This window comes from Pinus tabuliformis, chromosome 9 (assembly GCF_031772625.1).
Source record: "Pinus tabuliformis cultivar Carrire ecotype Pingquan chromosome 9, CPIR1, whole genome shotgun sequence".
NCBI lineage: Eukaryota > Viridiplantae > Streptophyta > Pinopsida > Pinales > Pinaceae > Pinus > Pinus tabuliformis.
The window spans coordinates 148772898-148783068 of NC_142307.1; positions in this window are offsets into that span (position 1 = coordinate 148772898).

A 10171-nucleotide genomic window follows, 5' to 3' on the forward strand; every position below is an offset into this window, starting at 1 on the left:
GGAACCTCAAGAAGTTGTGGAGCAACCACAAATTGAGGAGCAGAGAGTGGAGATAGCCACTCAAGCAGAACCATCCAGAGAAGGAGGAAGAGGAACCAGGGAAGTTGAGAGACTTGTGCAGGATGTGAGGGAGAATGTGAGTTCTCCTTCAAATTAGCATGGGAAGAGAAGGTCACTAGATCAGTACACTAGCTGCATGGCTCTAATGACTGGGCTTGTAGAGACTAAGCCATCCTATTTCGAGGTAGTAGTAGAGAAACCTGTATGGGTTGACGCAATGCTGGAGGAATTCAAATCCATTATAAATAACAATATTTGGTAAGTGGTCCCAAGACTTGAAAATAAATAAATTGTGGGTTCGCAGTGGATCTTCAAGGTTAAGCAGGCAAAAGACAGAAGCATAAAGAAGTACAAGGTCATATTTGTGGCTAAGGGGTATTATCAATTTGAAGGAATTGACTTTGATGAGACCTTTACTCATGTAACAAGGTACTAATCCATTAGATCAATTCTTGCTCTGGTTGTGCATATGGGGTGGAAGATCCACCAGATGGATGTAAAAACAACATTCCTCAATGGAATTATTGAGGAGGAGGTGTACATCGAGCAACTAGAATGCTTTGAGACTTTTGATTGAGAGTCTCATGTGTGCAGACTTAAGCAAGTGTTGTACGGTCTAAATAAAGCACTCATGCATGGTAAACCAGGATCGATAGTTATCTCACTGGTTTGAGCTTCACCAAAAGTGAAGCAGATGCAAACCTCTATCATATTTTGGTAAAAGGTAGATTGTTGATTATGTCTTATATGTTGATGACTTAATTTTCTCTGGTGATGAACAACTAATCAAATCTTGCAAGGAGGACCTTGCAAGAGAATTTGAAATGTAGGACATCGGTCTCATGCACTACTTCCTCAGCTTGGAAGTATGGCAAGGATATGGTGGATTGTTTGTCTCTCAAGGAAAGTATGCAAATGAGATACTACAGAGGTTCTGCATGGAGAGTTGAAAACCCATGGAAACACCTCTAGCGACCAACTAGAGGAAGGAGGATGCCACTTCAGGTGAGGAAGTGGATGCTACCATTTATTGGCAACTATTGGGTTCACTAATGTACGTTGTGAACACACAACTAGATATGTGCTATACAGTCAACCAGCTGATCCATGTTACGGTTAGGCCAACCAAATTAATTTGGATGGCAGCTAAGCATGTTCTACAGTACCTTAGACACACTAACCAGTTTGGACTATGGTACAAATGGACAAATGGAGTGAAGTTGTGTGGTTTCACAAATGTAGATTGGGCGGGGAGTCCATCAGACTGAAAGAGTACATTAGGTGGAATTTTCAGTGTTGGGTTTGCAGCGGTTTCCTGGTACAACAAGAAGCAAAGATCTGTGGCACTCAGCTCGACAGAAGCATAATACATGGTTGTAAGAAAAGTGGCATGTGAGGCAATCTAGATGAGCAAGATACTTGTTGGATTGTTACATTAGATGATGGATCCAGCTGTGGTCTACTATGATAATCATAGTTACATCAATCTCTCTGAGAATCTTGTTTTTCACAATCAATCCAAGCATATAGATATCCAGGATCACCATCTACAAGATTATGTGCAGAGGCAAATAATGTTGTTGCAATACATTCTAACGAAGGAACAAGATGTTGACATTTTGAGAAAGGCCTTGTTAAGAGGGAAGTTTGAGTTCCACAAGTGCATGATAGGGGTGGTTGATAATCCCTTTCTTGCTGAGAGGGAGTGTTGAAAAATGCAACAAGAAATTCTCAATTTGATTTTACCTTTGATTAAATTGAAAAAATTCGAATTTCCACATCGACAAACAACTTGGATGATGATGAACTTGGTTCAACTTGTCCTGACGATGAACCACACTGGTTGGTTCGAAACGCGTCGACAAAAGATTGGTTATGTGATTTTGCCAAAGATTATCTAAACAATGTTATGGATCACAGAAGTCTAAATTCCTTAAAAACTTGGATGATGTTAACTTGTGTGACATGGCTTGTGTCACCCAGCCTAGATAAATTACTATGGACACATCTTGGTTGAATAATGCAACAAGAAATTCTCAATTTGATTTTTCCTTGATTAAATAGAAAAAACTCGAATTTCCACATCAACAAACAACTTGGATGATGTTAACTTGTGTGACATGGCTTGTGTGATTGCTAATTTGTAGCAATCAAGGTCAATTATCTTAGGTTGTTTTTAGTTAAACTAGTTCCTTCTTTTGGAGGAATTAGTGGAAGGTCAGTTAAGGAGCGAGACTTCAATCAAACTCAGTGATCATCTAGCTAACTGGTCAATCAACCCAAAATAGTTAGTGCATGTAGAGAATTCAAGTTCCCCAGGCTTGGTGGAGATTCCAAGGCAATGTAACATCTTGAGTGTACAGGTGTTGCATGCAGTCAAAAGATCAACCTAAAGGAATTGTGCAATCAATTTGAGAAATTTCCTAAATAATAGGGGCCTAATTCCTCAAGGAACTGTGCAAGAAAATAGGAGCTCAAGCAGAGGAAAATTTTGACTAGCTCTGGGTCAAAGCCTTTCAGTGAGCAGAGAGATAGGTTATGCACTTGCAAGTTGTGCTCAATTAAGCAAAGAAATTGTAATACGTCTATATTCTTCTAATTTAATGCAAGCAAACATTGGAGTTTTTAGTAATTTGCTTTCCTTGGGAAAAATACTTGTTGCATGTGTGTGATTTCTTATTGCACAAGGCCAATTAACGTTGAGTTCTTACAAGGTTGTTCACATCCAATTCAATGAAAACCATGTCAAGGGAGTCAACCATACCAAGTTTTATCATTACATAAGTTGAACCTTCTATAACTATTTCTTAAAGGACACCTGGAATGAGCAAAGAAGACAAAGATTGAATCTGATTTAGTTTTGCTCAATTCATCATAGTTTAAGTTGGCCAACATTAAGCTACAACATAGATGTGTTATTCTTTAAAAATGTCAAGGGAGTCAACCATATCCAGGTTCTATCATTACATAAGTTGAACCTTCTATAACTACTTCTTAAAAGACATCTTAAAGAAGCAAAGAACACAAAGATTGAATTTGATTTAGTTTTGCTCAATTGATTATAGTTTAAGTTGGTCAACATTAAGCTACAACATAAATGTGTTGTTCTTTAAAAATATTGAATTTGATTTAGTTTTGCTCAATTCATCATAGTTTAAGTTGGCCAACATTAAGCTACAACATTAATGTGCTATTCTTTAAAAATATTAACTCTCCAAATTATTTTAATACAATTCAATGATACATATTAGTCTAGCTTCTACTTTTACAATTCTTAATTTAAATCATGCAACTTCCTAAAAACACTAACTCTTCAAAAATATAAATTTTTAATTATAAGTCAATCTTGTAACAATTTAGTTTAAACAATTTAGTTTAAACTTATCATGTTTTGTAATTGCTCATATATTTCATATTTCACTTTAATCCAATAATGTAACACCTTAATTAAAAGTGAGATCATTTAGGTAATTGGAATTGTGATTTTTTTAACATGTGAAATCTTATTTTATCATTTGGGTAATTGGAACTATGATTTTATAACATGTAAAATCTTATTTTGGGTAATTGGAATTGTGATTTTTATAATAAAATGTAAAATCTTACGTTTTAATCAAATAATGTAACACCTTAATTAAAAGTGAGATCATTTAGGTAATTGGAATTGTGATTTTTTTAACATGTAAAATCTTATTTTATCATTTGGGTAATTGGAATTGTGATTTTTATAACCTGTAAAATCTTATTTTGAGTAATTGGAATTGTGATTTTTATAATAAAATGTAAAATCTTACTTTATACTTGTCACCTTTATAATTATTAAGCTGCGTATACCTCTTATTGAGTCCTTATAGAAAAGTCTACTGTAATTTAGCTTGCGTTTTGTATGTGTGTAAATGTTATATTTCTAACTCGAGTAGATCTCAGTGTGATTCTATGCAAACTTCATTTTTTACTTGATTCCATCATAGACCTCTCAGACGTTCAAATTCTATGCAAACTTCATTTTTAAGTTGATTCCCTGGAAAGTTTATTACTTTATCATAGATCTCTCAGAGGTTCAAAGGGTTGCTTTAGCTAAATGAAACCCCCAAGTTGGACCACCTGGACCTGCGTGACACCATTAAAACCATATTAAATATATGCATGGCTCTGTGGGTGGCCAGCGCATCTGTCTCTGCCTTTAATAGCGCTGGCCAATCAATAATTGTGAAAAGTGTAAAGAAAATAATGCAAAATGTTGAACAATCTGCCATTTGAGTGGTTGACTGTCATGATTATCCCTACCCATGGAATTCAATATTTCAGCGCCTTAATTGGACGAACATGGAGTGGGGTCATTCCCCTGATATTGATTTCATTTAGTGCAAGTTGTCAGTTATTCTTATTATTTATTCCCTGCACTGGTAGAAACTAAACGCTCAATCTCTGAACTCTGCCACTAGTGGTAAGGGCCGAGAGAGACAAACTGTGGAATGTAGGCCTTTGGATTTACAGATCCAGAGCTTTACATTCCGAAGTTTCTCTCGCTCGGCCCTAACCACTTCTGCTAGAGATACTAATTTGATGGTGAGTGCTTTATATGAAACGTAGATTTAATGACATGGAGCCCTACAACGGAATATATAATAATATGTCTGAAGCTTTGAAGTGACATGTAATACTGGTTGGAAATTTGCATTTGCATGACCTTAAAACTTCAAATTTTACCAGATTACTGTATAGCTGCTTCGTCAAAGGTATGTGACCAGTTTCTTGACCTGATGTTCTTTCATTGTAATGTTACAAGCTTTCATCTGAGAGTTTTGATCTTGCACAGGGTTAAAATATGGAGGGCTATTCACAGGGAGGCCGAAATATTCTGGTAGATCTGAACGCTGGTATAACGCGAGTCCCAGCCAACAAAATCACCTTTCTTGGAGCAGAACACAGTTCTTTCTGAAACTTTCTTGGAGCAGAACACAGGTGCATGAACCATGAATTTCAATTTTTTTTTTTTTTAAATCATTTTAGCCCCGGAAAAATAAGAGAATATGGATAGTGTTAATGTTAGTGATGGTTAAGAACATGTGTTTTTATTAAGGATTGGAGTTGTCTATAATGCGACTTTTTGAGATTCCGGTGACGGAATCCGGCGGAAGAAATTGAGATGAAATCATGATTTGTTGCAGTTAAAATGGTTTTTTAACTGCATATTCGGATTCACCACCCTGAAAAACCCCTGGGACGCTTTCATTGTGCAAAAACTAGTTATCAAACTTGGATTTCAATAAATTACTGCCGGATTTTCACCGGAAAAAATCGCCGGAAAAGCTTTCAAAAAGTCGCGTTAAAGACTACGGCTTAAGGATTTACAATTTCAAATTTAGAGAAATAGAATATATACATTTTTACCTCGCAGGAAGTCCTGGTTACCGGGTGCAAGCCCCGGAAGTGACGATTGATGCTATGTGATTCATTTCACTAGTTTCAATCCCACTTCTTCACCCCTGTGAGCATCACCCATGCAATGAGCGCTAAGTAAACAATTCAAAAATCATGAGAAATTAGTCAGTTACAACTACCTCTCATGGAAATGGTGATACGTTAATGACTTACTTAACGCTGTTGAATCCCAAAAACGATATCTAATATAATGCACTGCGTAAACCCCTAATACTTAAATTCAAAAAGAATGAAGGGATCTCTACTTGAATGGTTTATGAGGCACAATACTTGCTAAGGTTTTGCAAATGGGGTAGTAAGCTAAATGGGTTTGATTGTGGGGAAAACTCCACAGTTAAGCGCGCTTGAGCCAGAGGAGATGGAAATGGTCATACCTTAATGACTTACTTAATGCAGTTGAATCCCAAAAACGATATCTAGTAAAATTATTTCAAGAATAACAAATTTAGAATCACAACCAACAGTAAAATAAGTCATTTGTCCCGAAAATACCAAATGTAAAATTATCTCAAGAATAACTAATGTAAAACATCAATTTAGTGTTTAGTTTAATAGTGAAATGACGATGATAGTGATGATAATGATAATTTTTTTTTTCCTAATAAACAATGATATATTTGGAAAGGAAAAATTGTCAAGATTCATTGGTAGGTTGACATATAGAAATCTGCTTAGTGAAAGAGATTAACAACTTTGTTTTGTGACATCCTCAATTCTAAAAACTCTTTTAGAGAGGAATATGTAAAAACGCTTTTACAGAGGAATATGTAAAAACTCTTCTACGGACGAACATGGATTTCTGCAAACGCTGGTGATCATGTGTTAGTGTTTTAACAATGGGAAAAGTGATTATTGCATTGGTGGGTATGTTTATTTTGAAATAAGGGCTTTCAGAATTTTAATTTAATTATTAATAATTCTGAGGTGAAAGGTAGAGATTTAACTTTCATGGAACATTCTACAGTATTCTTACTAATATTCATAAATGAAAGGTTGAGATTTATTGATAATATTTTCTGTAAGAGAATTGTGTCCACGAGTAAGTGGGTGACACTCATTTTTTCCCTTTTAGTTAAAAAAAGTAAGATATATATATATATATATATATATATATATATATATATATGAGTTATAATTTTTTTGGCAAATGATATTGATAAACCATGTTATTGTAACAAAATCTATTTACATATTAAGAATCTCCATGCTTTGTTACAAGTTTTTTACAAATGTATATATATTTAATTATATATTAATTCTTTTTATAATTAATAATGATAAAGTTGTAATTTAGTTAACCTTTTTTATTTTAACAAAGTGAGATGTTTCATAATAATACCTTAGTTATTCTAACAATTATTGTTTCTAACCAATGTAACTAATTTATTATTATTATTCACAACAACAACAAATTGTACCACTTATAATACTAAATAAAAATCATATTTTCAATTTTCGTAAATATCTTTGTATTTTAAATTATTTATTTTTTTATTATTTTGAATAATAATTTTTTTATATTAAAAAAATTCTTAATCAAACAAAGGCGATTAAGAAAATTTAAATTAAGAAGAGCCTTTTCCATAGAAATCATATAGGAGAAAATTTTGTAGATGCTTTTAGAACCAGAGAGTGTGAAGATGCAAATCATGGGGCATGTTTAAATAGAGGGCCATGTAGAGACCAAAAGATCATATAACAGCTAGTTTATGAAAATTAATATTTTAATAATGATAATATTCCTATTATATTAGCCATTATAGGAATATTATCATTATTAAAATATTAATTTTCATAAAGTAATTGTTATATTATCTTTTGGTTCTACATCACCCTCTATTTAAGCCTGTAGCATGATCTACATTTTCATCTGGTCATGATGATGAACCACTCTAAACGGTTCGTACTAAATTTTTCTCTTATGTAATTTCTATGGAAAAAATCTATCAAAAAAATTCTTTTTAATGTAATATAAATCACACAAACTTGAATTTAAGTTATAAATTTATAAGCAATTCCATTTACACATATCAATCACATACATATAGGATGAAATAATCCTTGTCAACCTATATTGGAGTTTATAAATTTATATTTTTAATAATAATAATAATAATATTCATTTTTAAGATCACAGCCGAGCCAGACACCAAATCCATAACATAAAATGATTAATCCATTTACACTTACCAACTACCCAAAATAAATATACGATAAAATAATACTAGTTACATAAATGGGAGCGTACATAAAACTCCTTCACTTTATTGGAGTGAGAAATTTATGATATTAGCTCAGAATTAGAAAGTATATTTGTATTTGAACTTGAAAGAACCTCTAGCCACATACATATGCGATTGAAAGAACCTCTAGCCACATACATATGCGATGGTACAGCACATTTTAACCTGCATTGGAGTATACACCAAACTTCTTCAATTTCTTGGATTGAGAAATTTATGATCTTAACTCACAATTAGAATTTAGATGTGTGTTAAGAACTCGAAAGAATCTATCATGACATGAAACACATTTGATAAAGAAAAACATAAAATTATATAAATAGGATGTAAATAGTTTGCAAAATGATTAAAAATATAACCTGAATAAAAAAATAGGAATTATTAAGAATTAAAAATTTATAAAATGAAGATGGTACGAAAAAGTATAATAAAAATTTTAATTAAGAAGTTTTTATTTTTTTCAAATAAAATAAGTTTAGGTTAGGTTTGGGCTATTTTTGGATGGAAGAATGATTCCACTTATGGGATGTTGTCATAAAGATTGTGTGAGGCTTAGTCAAGGTTGGGCTACTCTTGGATGGAAGAATGATCTTTCTACTTATGGGATGTTGTCATAAAGATTGTATGAGGCTTGGTCAAGTTTGGACATCTCATGGTACAACTTTTATTGTCACTAGGATTATGCAAGACTTGGTTAGGCCTAGACACTCCATAGGATAGTTTTATCCCTCATAGGTGGTTGTCACCCTTCACCCCTCCTTATGAGATATGAACGAGTGACCTGATGGGGACTAAACCCTACACAAAACAACTAGCTTATGCCTCATGGGTATGACAGGGATTCTTATGGATATGATGGGGATTCTTATATTGCATGAGTGAAATCATAAAATAGTATTGTTAGAGAAATTCATCTCACTCTAGTGCTAAAGAATTTGAATTCTTCCCTAAGAAGGATTATTATTATACTAGGCTTTTGATTAGAGAAAAGGCATGAGATGGTGAGCCAAGGGGTGATTGAGGGAGTTGAGTGCTAGTAGGAAACCTTGACACTAGAGCAGAGGAAACTCATCCAACCTAGTGCTAAAGATTTAAATTCTTTTCTAAGAAGGATAACTATCATTCTGGGTTTTTGATTACACAAGCTTTCAATTGAAGGACATTGAATTTAAAGCTAGTATGTGCATGTTGTTTGGAAATGGCATTGTTTCTATATAAAATGAAGGCATTTGTGAAGAGTGTGAAATAATTTATGGTTAGGAAACTCTATACTTGGGAAGTCTTCATGACATTATCTAGAAGGTATCTTAACTCATCCTTCTAAAGCTCTAAGTGTATTCAATAAGATATTATTTATTTTTCAATTGAAATATTTGAGAGGTTTGAAGTAAGAGATGTTGTTTGAAACCTACATTGCTTGAAAAGGCTAAGATTAGAGCATTGGCATCTTTTCTTACTGGAATCATCTAGGGGTTGGGAGTAAGAGATGATGAGCCTTGAGTTAAAAATGCAAGTAGATCTCTCTCTATGACTTTTTGGAAAAGTGAAACATCTCACAAATGATAACAATGATACATCTTTAGTCCTTACACATTATAAGAAAAATTGATTAAGATATAAAATTCTCTAAACAAACAATGAAAATAACCACAAACTTCATAGGTAGATCCAAATATAAAAAAAAAAAAAAATCTAATTCTTAAAGAAGATCTTTGATGATATTGACTCAAGAATCAAGTAGAAAATTATATACAACATTTTATAAAATAGGTGTTGGGTGTTGCATGCATATGTAGTGTATTATCATGAGGTTAGAATTAGTAAGAAGTGTTGTTAGAAGCTTACAAGCCCTTGTACAAATTTGATGGGTGAAAAAGTGATGATGTGTAATAAAAGAACGTGCTCACATAGGAATAAAATTCTCTTAAAAGTGTGCATGTGTTTCTTTTACATTATCCTCAAGCATGTCTAAACCACTATTTAAATTTACCAAATAAATTACCAAGTTGGATTTGAAGGAACATGTGCATGTTCTAAAAATGAACAGACATTAATAATACATGTGTATTCCCCTATCCATGAACAATAAAAAAGTGGACACAAGTTCTTGAATTTTCCTAAGACATGGAGTGTGGTTTTTAGTAGGAGAAGTCAAGTTATAACGTAGGGGATTGGTGCATATGATTGTGACAAGGACAAGGGAGTTTTCTATTATCACCATTTTTTGTTTAGAGGATGGGTGGATATGAATGTGACAAGGATAAGGGGGTTTTATATTATCACCATTAATTGTTTTTGGTAATGATGGAGATATGTTCTTCATGATTCCTTCCAATTCAATGTAGGTTTCTTTAACCAATTTCTATGTTTGAACATATTAAATTTTAAAAATTAAGAAGAATATTAAAAAACATGTTTATTTC